The sequence below is a fragment of the Chrysoperla carnea genome, chromosome 4, assembly GCF_905475395.1.
Source record: "Chrysoperla carnea chromosome 4, inChrCarn1.1, whole genome shotgun sequence".
Classification (NCBI taxonomy): Eukaryota; Metazoa; Arthropoda; class Insecta; order Neuroptera; family Chrysopidae; genus Chrysoperla; species Chrysoperla carnea.
The window spans coordinates 18,418,502-18,436,581 of NC_058340.1; the positions used below are offsets into that span (position 1 = coordinate 18,418,502).

General features: G+C 28.8%; 1 protein-coding gene across 1 annotated transcript in view; it reads left to right on the forward strand.

The window, feature by feature from the left end:
• The window catches only part of LOC123297539 (probable beta-hexosaminidase fdl), a 110,468-nt gene that overhangs the window by 85,597 nt on the left and 6,791 nt on the right, over positions 1 to 18,080 (forward strand). The gene's annotated exons all lie outside the window — the stretch shown is intronic.

An 18,080-nucleotide genomic window follows, 5' to 3' on the forward strand; every position in this document is an offset into this window, starting at 1 on the left:
AAGTGTCCTGAAAATGAATGTAAAAAATAAATTATTAGAACAATCCCATTTCACTCATTTCAAACAATTTCCATTAGAAAAATTAATTTAATTATTTAGAACATAAAAATTGTTCATTTATTCTAATTTATTTGTAAAATGGAGTAATGAAAATTATTTTTCCATTAGAAAAGTAGTTTTCATTCAAGTTGATTACATTATTAAACTAATTGAAGTTCCCAAAAAGTTTCCAGGGAGTATGGAGGATGAGGTTTCCATAGGGTATGCCTATTCAGGACTGAAACCAATTCTTTTCGTCTATAACATGGTACCTTAACCGTCGTTTAAAATAATTAGACTATGAGACTAATGCTATCTTAAAACAATTCAAAACAAACGATTTACTGAGTAATTGTTGAAATACCATGTAAAGAGAGTGTTGATTACACTGTCACATTACACATACATACATGTCACATATACATAACAAATATTCCCATATAATAAATAGTATACAATTTGCTCCTAATTTGCGCCCTAACAGGTAAACAGTGATGTTTACGAAAAAATAATTCCAGCAAAAGTTGTTTATTTTTTAATAAGGGACGTTTTTTACATTTAAAGTTTTGTTCTATCTCTAACGGTTTACAAGATGGGTCCTACGGACCCAAGACCCAATTGACCTATGATGCCCATTTACGAACTCGACCTCAGTTTTTACGCCCTAAGCACGCTGTAAAAATTTCAGCTTGGTATCTTTTTTCGTTTTTGAGTTATCGTGTTCACAGACGGACGGATGGGCGGATAACCTGAAATGGACTTATTAGATAATTTTATGAACATCTTTGCCAAAATTTTGCGGGTAGCATCAATATTTTTAAACGTAACAAAATTGGGACTGAACTTAGTATATCGTTTTCAAAAAAATCGTACTTATTAAAACGTAAAAATTTAGTATTTCCCTCCTTGGATTCGGCTCTCTAACCGATATAATCTTGTGGTAGTGATTTAAAGGGTATCAAAAATTTGGTTAGCCTAGCTTTTGGTCGGTATAGGAATTAACTTAATGAGAAAAATATTTTGTACTAAAAGATAAATCTTGAATATTAATTTTTCCTTCAGATTCTAGTCATTATCAGTCAGTTTAGCTTGGTTACTGATAAGAGATAGAAGAATACTTAAATAAAAAAAACTTGTTCGTTAAACAAAAGCCTTTTCTGCTTGAAACATTTAAGCAGAATGAAAAAATGTAATTTTGAAAGTCGAACGAAAGAAACTGCAATTGAAAAATAATTTTGAATCCAACTTCTACCCAATCTATCTTCAAAAAAAATCATTTAATAAGAAATTTGAATTGACTTTTAAAATTAAAAATAGATTTTAAAATGACTCTGGATACTCTGAAACTCAAATGACATCAAGGATACAGGGTATTTCACATTGAAGGGTGGCTATAAGAGCATAATTATATAGACCAAAAATTGTAAGCTACTAATTTTCGAGACGAATGACTTCCACCCATATTAAGTATATTGATGATTTATCAATCAGGGGAATTTTCCTTTAAGAGATTTTGTGTCAATTTATCTACTAAAACAAACATTTAGGATAACAAAATATAGTAACCCCAAACAGATTTGAATTGAAACCTCAATAAATATATGTATTACGTTGATTTTATATATACAGTGTGATCATTTCAAAAGTCCACCCTTAATAACACTTGACCTGATGTGATTATTGCTTTGAGTGAAAACACGTCGATTTAGATAAGTCTTCGTCGATATCGATTGGGAAGTTCAAAAATGGTACCTAGAGAATTTTAAGTTCCACTCCTAAACCCCTTCGCCCCTAGCCACCCTAGCTTTGCAATTTCAAATAGCACCTCTTACCTTGTTATACATCATTTGAAAGTACATAAAATTCTCTATACACTATGATAAAAAAATGAAATCGGTCTATTGGTTTTTAAAATGGACCACAGAAGATTGTATTCATATCTTCCATATTCTGTTTAGTCTATCTTAAGAACCAATCGATCGATTTCATTTTTGTTATCATAGTTAAAGAGAAAATTTTATGCCCTTGTGAAACTTAAAGTTATCTAGGTATCATACCATTTTTTAACTTCCCCTTCGTTATCTAAATGGACTTATCTAGGTATCATAGCATTTTTTAACTTCCCCTTCGTTATCTAAATGGACGTGTTTTCACTCATAACAATAATCACATCAGGTCAAGAGTTATTAATGGTGAATACTTTTGAAATGATCACACTGTATAACATTCTAAATAGTCGATATCTCTTTATCATTACCAATAATAATGCATTATATATTTAGTTAAATTAGATTTAATTAGGCTAATTGACGATTATTTTAATACTCTTGACAAATGGTCAGGTATGCATTATGCATTCGTAACATGAACAGTGAATACACACATTAAATATACATACCAAGTGGGTACCTAATGTACCTACGTTACGATTACCTATATATGTACTAAGCATTTATATAAATGTGACTGACTATGGAGTGTTTGTTTACATAAATAAATATAACGAGATTAAACTAGATTCTGATTTCGTAGAATTGTTTCTACTTCTACTTCTCTCTCTGGTAATATTGGGGTTTTCATTAAGAATGATAGAATTTGAAATGTAAATTAAACAACTCTGGGCGACACGTTATAATTAATCTTAAGCAATATAAAACAACACATGCAAATTATTGAACTTAATCACAAATGCGATAAAATACTATTTCAAATAAAATAAAATAAAAAATTATATTTCATTCACAAGTAATTGCATTAAATGAAGGTATTTAAAACAAACTTTTTTGTTAATGAACCGATTTTGATCTAACATCTATTGAATTCGACTTTTATGTCCCGAATTTCCGAAACGTATTCAGTTTTTAGCAGAAATCTCTGTATTAACCCCCGATAATATAAAACAGAGTTAAAATAAATATATTAAGAAAAAAAATGATGTCTTAGGTAAAATTCGAAAAAATTCTCCTAGTTAATTTTTTTAATACGCTCGTATAAGGTAAGGTTATAAACTGATTTAAGAAACTTTTTCTAAATCCAATTACGAACAAAATGAACTGTATTAGATAAAAATCGGTTCAAAATTAGTTATGCGACCCATATTTTACCATAATTTCCTGCACTAAGTTGCTTATTTTCAGTCTAAAATTCGATCATTGTAAATATAATTTTTTTCTCAAACAAAGTGTAGAAATGAAATTTATTCGAAAGAAAATTTTTAATTTTTGGACTTTGAACGTTAATTTTTTTAGAAACATTAAACTTAGCGAAATAATAGTAATAAATTGTATTATTCCCTATTTTACTCGTTATACAAATTTCAATTAGTTATGTATTTTTCCTATAATTAGTCGAGAAATTCTTAAAATTTAAAACGATAATTAACAAAGCCCTAACTTGTTAACGATGCATTATATCGAAGAACGTCAGATAATTTTTGTCTTATAATAGACTTTTGTCCTAAATTGGTTTATACATTAGTCTGATTTACACCAAAAAAGAATTATTAATAAAAAAAAAATTATGCATTATGTAAATTATGCATTTCCAAAAACCAATTCAAATTTACTTCGAAAATGTAGAGTGCCTCTTGACATCACGACTTGGCATGCAATCATTTTTGTGTATGCAACTTAAAGCAGTTGTAATAAAGTAAACTGCTTCGCTCTTTTAAAATGTAATGTTGATTACATAGCGTTTGTTATGGCGTGACGTAATACTTTCAATACTTTCTGATTTGCGTTTGTTGTCACGTGACTGAATACCTAATTTTACTAAAATTATTATATAAAAATAATGATAGTCCTTATTTTTTATAGAAAATAATTTTGTGTATTGTTATTTACAGGTCATTATTAACCATTTGAAACTTTTATTCAATCGATTTATTCTTAGTGGAGCAAAGCCTATTACACCCCTCTATACTACTATACTATTTTTGGTACCCTGCATATTACAATAAAATTTATGGACACACTTACTTGAAAAATGCATATGGAATAGATGTTGAATTTTTTTTAAAGTTTTAACGTTATTATGTATTTTGAACACTAAAAAATCCATGGATATAAACTTTCCTAATTTTAATCTAGTTGACACATCCGCACCGGTGCTTGACTAATACTGCGAACCTTTACACCGGATAGCAATTAATTTTTTTATGGATGTTTGAATAGTGAAATTGAAGAAATTGTAAAGATTTTCTTGTAAGAGAAGTAGTTTTGATTAGTGTGAATGTGAGTGGGTAATTAATTTTGAATCATAAGAAGGGGTTTGACTCAACGAGCCTCGTTGATTTGTATACATATGAGTCAGTGGCTTTGTTTTGGTGGTTGAGAAAGTAAAAGCAGATGTATACTTTTGAGTGGTTGGACGATTGGGTAGGTATAAATTGCTGGTCCGAAGTATGGGTGATTGTGTGTATGTGCGGGAGTTATTAAGCGATTTTGGCAGAATGAGTGAAGCGTAAGATAAGTTTTGGCTACCTGGACGATTCAGTAAAAGTAATTGGGAAGTTGTAGTAGGTGAGTATTTATAATTTTTGGAGTAAGTGGACAGAAATTTCGATTGTGTGTATGTTAATGATTTGGAATGAGTGTTCGGTTGGCTATAGTTAAGTGAATGTGGCTTTAGTGTGTGGGAAGAAGCTAGTGTGCTTGGGTGGGAATATGTATGGGGGTGATTGTGAGTGTGGTTAAGTTTGTGTTTAAATGTATGTGGAATGTATGGGGTAAGTGGTTTTGGATGCGTATGTGTACATTTAGGTTTAAGTAGTTTTGGATGAACGTGTGGATAAACGTGATTAGCAGTGTATGTATGTGTGTGCGTGTGTGGTTGAGTGTAATTCGGTTTATTTTGGTAAAGAAGGGAGGCGCGGTTATTATACATTTAAAAATAGTATGTGCTAAAATTGAAGTCCGCTTTTATTTATATTAAAATTGATCTTTTGGAATTGGTTTTTTGGTGTTCCTTATCGCACGTTATCATTCTGATTTGTTTGCTGGTTGGAAGGTAAAACCATAAAAAGTGCAACAAAAACCGACATCTAGGTTACCTAAGAAACTTTTTCAATCGATTCAGCTTGCCATGAATTTCAGAAAAATTCAAAAATATTTTCTATAACTGTCAATTTGTATTTTTTGTCAAAATTTTATGTTTTATCATTTAAAAAAATTGAGTTGTGAAAGTTATCAAAAGCTAAAGATAACAGAGAAACTTTAAGTTTAGTTGTCTGTAGCATCTAGTTGTGCACCTTTCCTTTTTTACTTCCTCGATCAAAGCGATATCGAAAATTTTCTAAATGTTATGAAAAACGCGTATCGCGACTAGTTTTAGTATTATGATGTCCACATTGTATTTTTTTATTTGCACTAGACTGTTAATTTTCGTAAATGCAAAAAATTAATTATTTATTTATACGATATACTATTTCACTTATATTACTTTTTTTTCAATTAAGCAAAAAACATTATTCTACCATAAACTTTTTTTAACAAAATGTCACAATTTTTTTTTAATTTGAATAAATGTGTGCATTAATTGTTTAATCAATATTCACAATAATTTATTCATGGCCATAAAAGCATTCTTTTCATAATTATTAAATAATTTATTTTTAAATTTATTCTTTATTTATTTAAAACATTGCACTAACGTACTTCTGCGTTCGCTTGATTAAAAGCACCTATGTATAAATGATTTTTTAAGAAATTTTTATGATTTTAAGAAATTTTCTTAAATATATTTTTAGTATTGTTTCATTATAATGAAATATAGAGATATATGAATGTAGAAATTTCTACATTTGTACAAAAGCATATGTTAAACCAATCGAAATGTTTGTTGTTTAGAAATGAAATATACAAAAATGGTGGTTGCTACCTTATTATTTTATTGTATCTAGTTCGTGTTTAGTAAAATCCATATTACGATCTCTGAATATATATATAGATTTCTAGTATTCTCGTCAAAATTTTTTCTGCTGCCAGTTTTTAAGTTTAAGTGATGGATTCAAATATTATTGGATTAATCTTAATCCAAATCTTTTAAAGCCTTTCAAAATCCTTGAAAAAAGTAATAGACTTTCAATGAATCATATTCCAAAAATTCGAACGGAAATTCTTATAGAAATCATGGAAATCGAAGAAGTACCAACAAATATTTGTCACTGTCCAGACAAACTGGACAAACTGGATTTTCATTTTAATTTCATTGGTATCTAATTTCAGCTACCCAAAAAACTTTCATGACCAGTTTTCGAGATTTCGCCAAAAATATCTTAAAGTATATCCTAGCATGTAGGATTTTGGATGATATCATAGAAAATACCCGAACATCTGTCGAATTATGTGCAATTTTTTAAATTAAATTTTAGCGGGCTTAACGTAATCGAATTTGTGTAGTAAAAAATTGATCTGTCTCAAATAATAATACTCAAATAACTATACGAATTTTTATTGTTTAGCTCTTTAACTACAAACAAATATAATACAATTCACAACACTTTTATTTTAATGTTATTATGGTAGATGAGTTTTTCACTTCACTCGTTCTGTAATTAACTTATTGTAATCTCTCGTGTTGTAATCTAACCGTACTGTAATCTCTCTGCTAAGTTTATATAGTTACAATCAATTGTTATAGCAAATTCTATAACTGTCACGTATGTTCTATTGCACATATCTTACTTCTAATTGTTACCATAGAGCCTAGCAAATTCTAGAACTGTTATGTATGTTTTATTGCATATATTTTACTATAAAACGATATTGTTTGTTTCTTTTTAGAATTGTCTAAATTACATTTGTTTTTTATATGTGTGCTAATTGTTAACACCACAAATCGATTACAAATAAACTTATAACCAGAAACCCGTATATTGCTATGATAAGAAGACTTTAAATTGTTTATGGAGGCTATGTGATTTTCACATTAAGTGCTTAAAAACGTTCATTTCATACCTAAAACAATTTTCAAATGACACTACAAAATTTAAATATTCTCGACTGAACCTTGAATAGTAATTTATCATGAAATTAAAGAAAGTCTCGTACAATATATTTGAATATTAACAAAAAGTAAATTACAGTTTTTTTACGCAATTTTAATTGTTTTTTTTTTTCTAAACAATAGTGTAATGAAAATTTTAAATGTAGTTTTTTTTATAATATAAATAAAATCGAAAGTTAATAGCTATTGTTTATAAAATTAAAATATTCATTAACACTGTAATTAATATAGCTATGAACTTTTTTCTGGTGTGGCCAAGATTTGATGCAATTCGAAGTTGCAATGGTACAGAAAATCCATCTTTGAGTATACGATTTCGGAGACGTGCAAAACACTCAATATAACTGGGTTTTTAATAAATAGTCAATACCTCGTCAATACAATTAAGGCTATGTGGCAATCACGGCTGACACAAGCCTTTTTATAAAGGAAATATGTTTCAGAAACATCTATCTTTATTTTACCGAATTTGATTGCTCGAAAAAATGTATCTGTAGATTAAAAGTTTTTGGTATTTTTATGAGAAACATTTTTGTAAAAGATATTGAGCAAACTGTGCGAAAACTATTGGAGATTAGCAAAACTTATAATTCTAAAATTTTTTCAGATAAAAAACCGACAATTTTTATTGGGATTTTTTTTGGAAACTCAACCAATCTTGTAAATTACTAACATCAAAATCAGCTCAGCCGATCGGGGATTTATCATATTTTATATAATTTACAAAAATGTTAAACTTCTCGTTTATGTCCATGCAACCATAATATGCCACAACGAAGCGTGATAGGGTATAGCTATACTTGAGTTGTTTTATCGAAGCCATTTTTTTGAACTTTAAGGTGTGTTTTCGAGCCTAATAATACAATTTCATTGATTCGAAATTATATTTTTGCTAAATATAAGTTATTTTAAATCAGAATTAAATGATCGAACTACTTAAATTAATCTGTGTGCTTTAAAACTGTACTTTGTTTTTTTGTTTTTTTGTTTTTTTTTTAAATGTTGGCCTCTATAAAACAACTCAAGTATAGTAAGTTCTCTGCTGGAATATAATTTTCTAAAATTTGAGTAAAAATGCAAACTAAATTTAAATTAATCTTAATAATAGATGACTTCAATTAAAATTTTATACATCCGAATAATTTAACGTATTGTTATTATCCATGTATATGTATAGCAGTGGTTTTGTCATAATCGAGGGATGAACGTACATCATGTAATCGAGAGTTGTTACGGATTTCAGTTTTCGAAAGATAATCAATATATTTATTTTAAGCTAGAAGAAATCGTTGACAAATTTTTTTAGGCTTGAAAGAATAATAAACTGTGAGTCTGATTCACACACGATGGATTCCGTACCGTCTTATTTTTAAAATTTAAGTATTTTCTCTGTAAGTCTTGTTTTTAAAAATTTGGGTACTTCCTCATGAGATACAGAAATAAAAATCGTAGGGATGTACACTGAAAAAAACAATTTGAATACCAACCGATATGAGGGTGTCTCAACCTCATCGCGAGATTGTATATGGCGAATGGTGCAACTAATGTGATATGGGGTTTAGAGGTGAAGTTGACATAAACGCATGAGTTGTTTGTATGAAAGTAATATACTGTCCAACAAATTTCAAATATTGTTGTTGTTTTGAAATGCAACATAGTTTTAAACAATATTGTTTTGATTGGTTCTACCACTTATAAATATTATAAGAAAATAGTGATTATTAATATTATAAAATTTTTCAATATGTTTATTTCAAACTGTCTGTTAACTGGTAACAACAATCTTCATGATGTTGGCTCAATCACATAGGGACTAGACATGATAGATATGCGATCATAATAACAAAATACTCTATTTAAAGCAAACGATTACACGATTACTTATCCCAACTTAGTAAAATTTTATCAATAAAATGCATGATTTTAAACTAAAATCAATCTCTTTCATAGAAGTAATTTGTATCAATGAATTCATATTTTAAATTCAATCCCATTCTATTGTAAATACAAATATTTAGCTTTACTTATTCCAATCGTTAGGCAATTGTTTGAAAGTATTTTTACTTTATTTTAATAAGAAACGGCCAACTTCGGGATGAGGTTGTCATTATTTTAATTTTTTAACCCCCAAACTAAAAAAAAGAGGTGTTATAAGTTTGCCCGCTATGTGTGTGTCTGTCTGTGATATCGTAGCGCCTGAACGGATGAACCGATTTTAATTTTTTTGGTTTCGTTCGAAAGGTAATTTACGGGGAATGTTCTTAGCGATATGTTTCAAGTGCGAGTTATGGGTTCTGTACCCGAAAAATTTGTCGAGTTTTTTTAAATTTTGTAAATTTCACTTGTTTTTAGTGTAAAAATTGAAAAATAATTTATATTATGAAAAAAATTATAAATTTTCTGGAAGCATTTAAATTTATTTTCTTCCCAACGCCTTTACCATACGTTGATTTACATACGTTCAAGTTTTTTAGGCGTGGGTTTGATATCTAATAGGTCAATACAGTAACTTCAGAGAAAATATTATTTTTGCTTTTTTACAATAATAGAAGCTTGTATGTGCATTTTTTACTTAAAAATTAGATATTTCAATTATCTGTTTTGAATTATTTTTTGAAACGCTGTAACATCCCTAATATTTTATACATTTATATTAAGAGAAGATTTGTCTAAATTAACATAGATGAAAACTATTAAAGTTTGTTAGAAATTTGACCTATTTTTTATTTTATTCCAGTTTTGTTGTATATGGTATATTTCTATACGTGTCGGGAAAAAAAGGAAAATATTTTGAAAATTATTTACATTAGCATTTTTTAATAATAATCATAAAAACTCATATATATTTATAAAATTTTTCTATATGACAGGCAAAATGGTTTTTTAATTAAAAATAAAAATTATTTATATCAAAAGGTACACTTCAGAGACTAAATTTTTTTAAATATATTTTTTCATCCCTAAAAGTGGTTATTTAGTGTTTAAATTAATATAATTAAATATAATAGTGCTTTTGAAAGGATAAGAGGAAAAAATTAGTTCATCAACAAACTCAAAATGATATTTTATAGAAAAAAACAAACGTGAGAGAATTTTTTAGTGGAAATAGTACGATTCTTACTGTCATAAAACTGGATAACAAAAATCTGACAGCAAAAAATAGTTTTAGTTTTACGTAACCATAAAATACGTCATCTAAAATTTCGCCCCATTGAAATCTTTGCTCCTGCCTTGTTACGTTGCGTCACATGCAATCCCCCTGGAAATATAACAAAACAATTTTTACTCTCCTATAAATAATCTAAAATTGACAAAGTATCGAACAGAAAACGTCACATTTTCTTTAAGCCCTCCTTCCCCTTCTTGCCACGGTTCATCATGCCAAGCAATACTCTCAGAGTCCAATACTTCGCAGTGCAATTGACTTACCATTGTTCAAAAAATTAGCATCATTCATTTAATGATTTTAATCGCTTTTAGTATCTTGCCAATGATACTAAGATCAAAGGTAACAAGACAATTGGTCAAAAAACTCACAAAAGAAATTGCATTATATCGCTGAAATTCTACGATTTACTAGAAAAAAAGCTAATGATTTTTAAACAGCAGGGCAGATTTTCATCAATCTGTGAAGTATCGACTAAATCAGTTCAAAAAATACAAAATCGGCTGACTCTATTGGGAGCTTCAAACATAATCGGACAAAAATAAAAAAGTTAATATTATGTAATGATGGCAAACATTGGAACCAGTCATTTTTTTGATAAATTGAAATGTTCAATTTACTGATCTGCACTTCCACTCTTTTGAAAATGCTATCGTAAACTATGAAACCTTTAACAAATTTTCATCAAACATAGATCAGAGCCATTCTTTTTTAAATGACTTAAACTGACAGTTTGATTTATACTTTTGCTGCTAACAGACAAATACACAGAAAAGTTTGACTTAACGTAGATTTTCAAAGTTTTAAATAGTGCTGCTGGATAGTTACTGCCAATGGGCTTGATCACCAAAAAAGCGGTGTAATTCGATAATTTATAGTAGCAAAAAAGATTTTGCTGAAGAAACCCATTGTGCAAACTAGAGATACTATTAATTCAAATAGAACAGCTTTTAGCTTGTGAGTTTCTACTAAATATATGTTTTACTGTCCTCTGACCTTTTTCCTCCCACTTCACACGATAGAAAATCATTTTTTTCTGTGTGTCGCGCAGCAACTGCCATTTTCAGCGAGTATTAGCTTGCGAATAACTTTCTTCTTACATGGATCATTTCAAGATAGTTATATTTTCTTAAAGAATTGTTTTTAATTCAAAATTGCATTAATATAAAACACGAAAACTGGTGAAAAGTATTTCAACCCCTTCTTTAATATACCCTTATTATGTAGATATAGATATGTATAAGTATTATGATCACGTGGCATTAAAACAAGTCACGCAATTATGACGTCATGCCTTTTATGTATGTATGTCATTTTCATTAGCTGAAAATACAAGGTGGTTATAAATCATTCTATATAAACGGAAAGAAATGGATTTTAGAGAGTAAATATTTGTTTTAAAAGCTCGTAAATTATTTTGTAAGTGCTTTTTAATTTTTTGATATGGATTCTGTTAATAATGTTGTATTTTTATGGAAAAGAAAAATTTTGTTGAAAATTATAAGAAATAGTTTTTCGTATATTTATTGTTTCACTTTTTACTACATAACTAATTAGAAGAGAATTATAAAGAATATGTTAGTTGATAAAGACTCGCACTTTATTTTCAGAACAATTAAATTTTATAATTTGATATAAACAAAGGCAAAGAATGTCCACCCTTACAGCCAAGTTTATAAAAACATGCTGCTATATGCGTACACTATTTCAGACAACAGGCTTGTAAGTTAGGTAAAGGCTGTCCTGGGGTGAAAAAGAGGAGAAGTCGTCAAAGAAAGACTGACTGAAGCGAGTCTATCTCCTCATTGCAAGAGCTGGACAGTGATACATCGTTTCTTCCTCCTCCTCACTGTGGCAGCTCCTAAATAATCATGAAGCACTGGTTATACCCAGTTGTTCAGTGTGCCTGTCGGCTAACCAGTGTACTGTATTAACCGCAACGATTTTACTTATATATCTCCTTTGAGGTGATATAAAACCTTCGGAACGCCTATAAATGAACTCAGACCATATCTGTCTTGTAGTACCACAATTGTGTTCTTCCCTTCATTTAAGGTTGACCTTTTTTAAGATACCTGAATTCAGGAGCAGCTTGCAGTTTGCAATCGGAACTCCGGATTTCTAAAGATGTTTATGTCTGAAAGCATTTGTGCCATTTCTAACAAGCTCGTTACTTTCACAATTCCCTGTTTCCTAGTACATTTAAGGACGTTTAGCAGTGCTGTAATACCTTTGAGGTGAGATAGACTGAGCTAAAAGATTTTATGAGAATGTGTTTAGTCGTACACAATCGGATGCTTCGTAAAAAGCCATCACTTCTGCTTTTTTCACGCTACACTGATCCGCAGTGGAGGAGTAAGGGGTGGCTAAGGAGCAATTGCTCGCTAGACTCTCGAAATAGTTAGGAAATCACTATATCAGTGTCGGTGTGAATGCCTTACTCATTTGACCATTGAGGGAATAGTAACATTACCAATATTTATGGTGGACGAGTCAATATATTATAGGCTCCAGGCCAATACTGGTTGGCGATATCATAATACTTCTGATGGATATAGCCCTATGCAATACTGTAATATTAACTAGGCTAACAAAGATACTATATGTAGTATCTGTTTCTATACCATACCAGCATTGTAGTGAGCGCCATACATGTGTTACCGGGTATTTTTTTTGAAATACATAGCCCCTAATCCAAAGATACGACAATAGGAGCGATAATAATAGGAGCGAAGACCCTTCATCCAGATGTATGAATTTATCTTCGAACATAAAAACGAAAAGATACCAGACATAACAGAAAAAAAAAAGTTGAAAACCGTAAAAATACATTTTAAAATCATTAAAAGCCATACATATTTTTACGGTGCCCAAATACCTCCCCAAAAAAATCATTCTTTACATTTTTATATCCATAGTTAGTCAAATAATTGAAACATTTCCAAAAAAGATTTTAATAGTTTAAGGCTACCGCAAATTTTCTTGTTAATATAACATCTATTTTAAATACAAGGTTGTTCAATCTATTTATTTACTGTATACACATTACAACATGTTATTGAATAACAATAAATAACACAACGGTCAATGTTATATGTTATATTAAATGCAATTTGTAAAACTCAAAGCTCTTATTACATGTTGAAAAATTAATGTTAAATAACATTTTATATAATAAATTATTGATTATTTTAAATAACACAATAATTACAGAAACACGATCATGTTACTAAACTAAATAGAATAGTTTATGTAGATGAAGAGTGAAAAGGAGAAACACGCTAAGGGTTGAGCTTATTTAAGGTAGAATGTTTGTAAACTCACTTTTTTACAGAATGGAATAAAGTTTTGAGTAGATGTTAAGAAGTTTTGCCCAAAAAAAGATATTCGCTTTCAAAGTTGAAACTTTGCATGGGTTAAATGTACCAACTGAAAAATTTTAAATCATATCATAAAAACTTTTCTACTGGTTTCATTTGAAAACAAATTAATAATACATAATATATGACGAATATTTTGGTATCAAGAAAATTTTGGACCTAGTTCTTTAAGTTTCGTTAATAGTCAATTTAGATCTTAAACGGTAAGAGATAGACAGTTTAAATTAGAAAGTTGATCCCCATAAAACACTTATATTTTTTGTTTAAATTAATTTTTTGAAAATCGTTAGCTTTCGGAGGAAATGCTTCTTAAAAATATGTCATTATTGCATTTAATCGAAAGAAAATGCGCTTAAAGTTTATAGAGAATAGTAGGTCAACGTCATGGACACAGGCGCCCTTGACAATAATGCTATAATGAAAGGTGTCAATTTTCGAAAAAAATGTTTTGATGAAAAGTTTTTTTACGAGGATCTAAATTTGCTATTATAGAAATTAGTTCCTTAATAACTAGTTCCAATCTGATATCAGAACACGATGTCCCTCATCAAACTCTGCAACTTTTGTTTGAGTTATTTTTTGATTGGTTAGCTACAAATCATTTTATATTAAAATGGTCCACGCTGCATAAAAATGAGATTTCTCTTCGTGTAAAAATGAGGACTATTTTTAAACGGTTATGAATCACAGTATGCTTTTATAATACTTACCGTGATGATTCCCTGCTTTTCTTTTACTTATATACGAATTTAAAACTTTTTAAGTAACTTTTATGTGTTTATGATTATAAATAAATAATACATATATTGCAGCCACAAAAATAGTTCATTACCAATTTACCGAATTATACCACTAGGAATAATAAATAAATAAGCAAATTTCACACTAGCTTATACAAGGAAATACGGTGGGCTGACCTAGACAACTTTCCCCTGTGTAATGTAGATTTTCGTATACATACAAACTGTATGATAATATACGGAGTTGTTCAATAAGATCTTACCACTTACATGGGAAACATTTTGTCCATAAAAATGGTAACACTTGAATGGGTGAGACGTGTATTTTAAGAACATTTTATCAGAGTTATATTTTATTATAAACAAGGTGTTCTATAATTGACTCTCAGAACTCTTCACTTCTTAAATAAGTTTATAAAAACGAACGAAAAGTTCTTTAACATATTTCGACTAATTTCCGAGGTAAATAACCAAATAAATTAATAAAAAACTAATAATAATAAATTTATTCAATGGCGGAACACTTTGAAATATAAAGATGTCGTTATCAATGCATTTAATTATCATATTATCTATCTCATTTTTTAAAATTTTTATTAATTCAACCCAGTTACTTGTGTGAATTATAACATACCATGGTAATTACTGGGTGGGTTTAATAATAATTTAGAAAGTGCGATAAATAATTTGATAATTAAATGCAACGATAAAGATAGGAATTTTTATTGTATTATTGACAACAAAAATTGCTATCTTTATCGTTGCACTTAATTATCAAATTATCTTTATCATTTTCTTAAATTTTATAAACTCCACTCAGTCACGATCAAGATATCCTTCTATTTGTAAGTGCTCTGTCATTGGGTAAATGTATTCATTGATGTGGTTAATTATCTCGGAAATTAGGTCTTATATCGAGCTTTTTCGTTCGTCCTAATTTACTTATTTAGGTCCGAAGTCCGAAGTTCTAAATTAATTATAGAACACCTTGTATATAATATATAATATAAAGAACCAACTGACTGACATATCAACGAAGAGCCAAAACTGTTAGGGCTAGAATCGTGAAAATTTACTTGTGAGTTTCTTACACACTGTAGGTGAGCATTAAGAAAGGCTTCTTGGAAATTTAACTTCTAAGGTCATGAAAAAAGGGACGGAAGTGATAATGCATAAGCTCAAAAACGACTTAGCCGATTAAAAAAATTATTTCACCTATAGAATTTCAGATTTCACCATGGAAAAGGCTATAACGCGGTATATATTTAAGTGGGAACCTCTTTTTGGACAAAGTGATGACTATTTACGTGGAAGCAACTTATTGGACAACTCTGTATGTTAGAATCGGTTCATACCAACATGATCTTGAACTAACTAAAGTCAGTTTGTCTGGTAGCAAAATAATAAAATGGGAAGCAGAATCAGAAATCCGCGTTTGATATATACACATAATACTTCTTTTTTATAACTAAGGAATTCTTATAGAACGGTAAAAAAAACATAACAATCTTTTTCGGATGTTTTTAGGTACATATTAAAATGAATTATTACGCACCTAAATATATGAATAACGTAAACGTATTAAGTATCGCTACAAGGAATATGATATATCGATTTATTGATTTATAATAGCATTTTGTTAGCATGGAAAAATAAATATCTAATATATACATTTGTAAATAAAATTGAATTTATGAATACTACTACAAGAATGCAAGACCACAACTTTTAAAATTGCAATATCAAAATGGAACTTCTCATGTTATAGCTTTTAAAAAACACTTATCGAATCTCTTATCGAATTTAAATTATACATATATTCGAAATTGTTTAATAGAAGCCAATTTGCAACTTTTGTAGTAATAAAAATTGTAGCATTTTGATTTTGTATATATTAGTTTTAATTAAAAATGGGAAATCAAAATTTTCATTTTCTTTTTAGTTTTATTATTGAACTACAACAATTTGAATATTCAAACTTTGTAACAAAGGTTGAAGTTTGTGATACAATGTTTATTAATACATGTACCTACATTATAATTTAGAATCTAAAATTTATAACGGTTAAAAGAACTTAAATCAAAATAAAAAAGGTTTGCTTGTCTTAAAATAACACTGAAAATTGTCTTAAAATAAGAATGAAGCAAGCATTTAATGAAAATTGAGGAGAACATTTTGTTCACAAGATTTTACGATTTTCAAAAAAGCTTTATTAAGTATATTTAAAAAAAAGATCGAGAGGTGTCGTGGGACACCAGGTAGGATATATATTCCTTGTCCTTATTGCATCTGTTATCGAGGTTTAACTTCTGGTAACTTTCACAACTCAATTTTTTAAATGATAAAACATAAAATTTTATAACAAAAAATACAAATTGACAGTTATAAAAAGAATTTTGAATTTTCTCAAAATTCATGGCAACCTGAATCGATTGAAAAAGTTTTAGTTTCCTAGGTAACCTAGATATTGGTTTTTGGTCTCCTAACTGCAAACAAATATCATGCGATAAGGAACATAGTTCCAAAAATTACTTGTTTTAAATTTTATATTAGTTTTTTAAATTTGGTCATTTTGACCCAAAAATTACAAAAAAGTAATGTATTGTCTGTCTATTTTAAAATCCGACATAGTCAGTTCATTGGATTTTATTTTTGAGAACCATAATTCGAAACGAATTTTAATGAATGTCAACGTCATTTCAAGATATGACGTTGACAGTTCATTGAATTTTAAATTTGAGATCATCCAGTGAATAAACCAATCCAGTAAATAACCCTGTGATTATCCAGTAAATTATTCAGTAAATAAACTCCGAGAATTCGAAGTAAAATTTTTTCCAAATTTTTACGATTTTCATCAGAGAATAATAAATTTTTTTGTTTTCGCTTATTTTACCCAGCTCTTGCGTCACAAATTTTTCTAGTCATTGTGTGTATATGAAAAATAAACTAAACAATAAAAGTAGTCACAATTAATAATAATAGATCACTATGTATAATTGTATTATATTTTATGTATAGGAAGGTCTACAAACAAAAGAAAATTACATAAAGATTATTAATCATTTTTGTACATGATGTGCTTCTTAAATATTGATTCATACAAAATTGTACTCTGTAGTCGGTTTATAGTATTATTGTGTATGCTTTATATGAAACAAATAAATGTTTCTTAATTAAAATTTGTAATAGAAAATCGACCACGAATATTCTTTCATTTGAACACTCAATTATTAACTTGTCTTTTCTATTTATTTATTTAGTAACAATGCTATTCGAGCTTGCTTATTCTATGGAAATGTTTAAGTGGCCGGTGACAGCAACAAATATTATCAATTAATTATATCGTTTATGATCTTCGATACACGAAACTATAAAAGTTATAGTTTGGAGCAGCTTTTGTTGGGATCCGTGCTATATACAACCATATGTACCACATTTAATTTACTGTCGGCATTTATTTCATTCTTGATATTATTAATATAGTAAAATAACAAGGTTGGGCATGAAAAAAAAATATATTTGCGCTTTTTATATGATGTACTATTGACTTTCATTTTACTTATAAATCATACTTTTGTTCTGTGACTCAAATTCTGTTGCTCTTGTGCCACCGGTTAAATTTGTACACAGTAAGAAATGCATGTCGTTTTCTACAATGCTGGTATGGTATATAGATAGATACATATATTATCTTTAAGAGCAGAAGTAATATTACAGTATTGAATACGGCTATACACCAGAAGTATT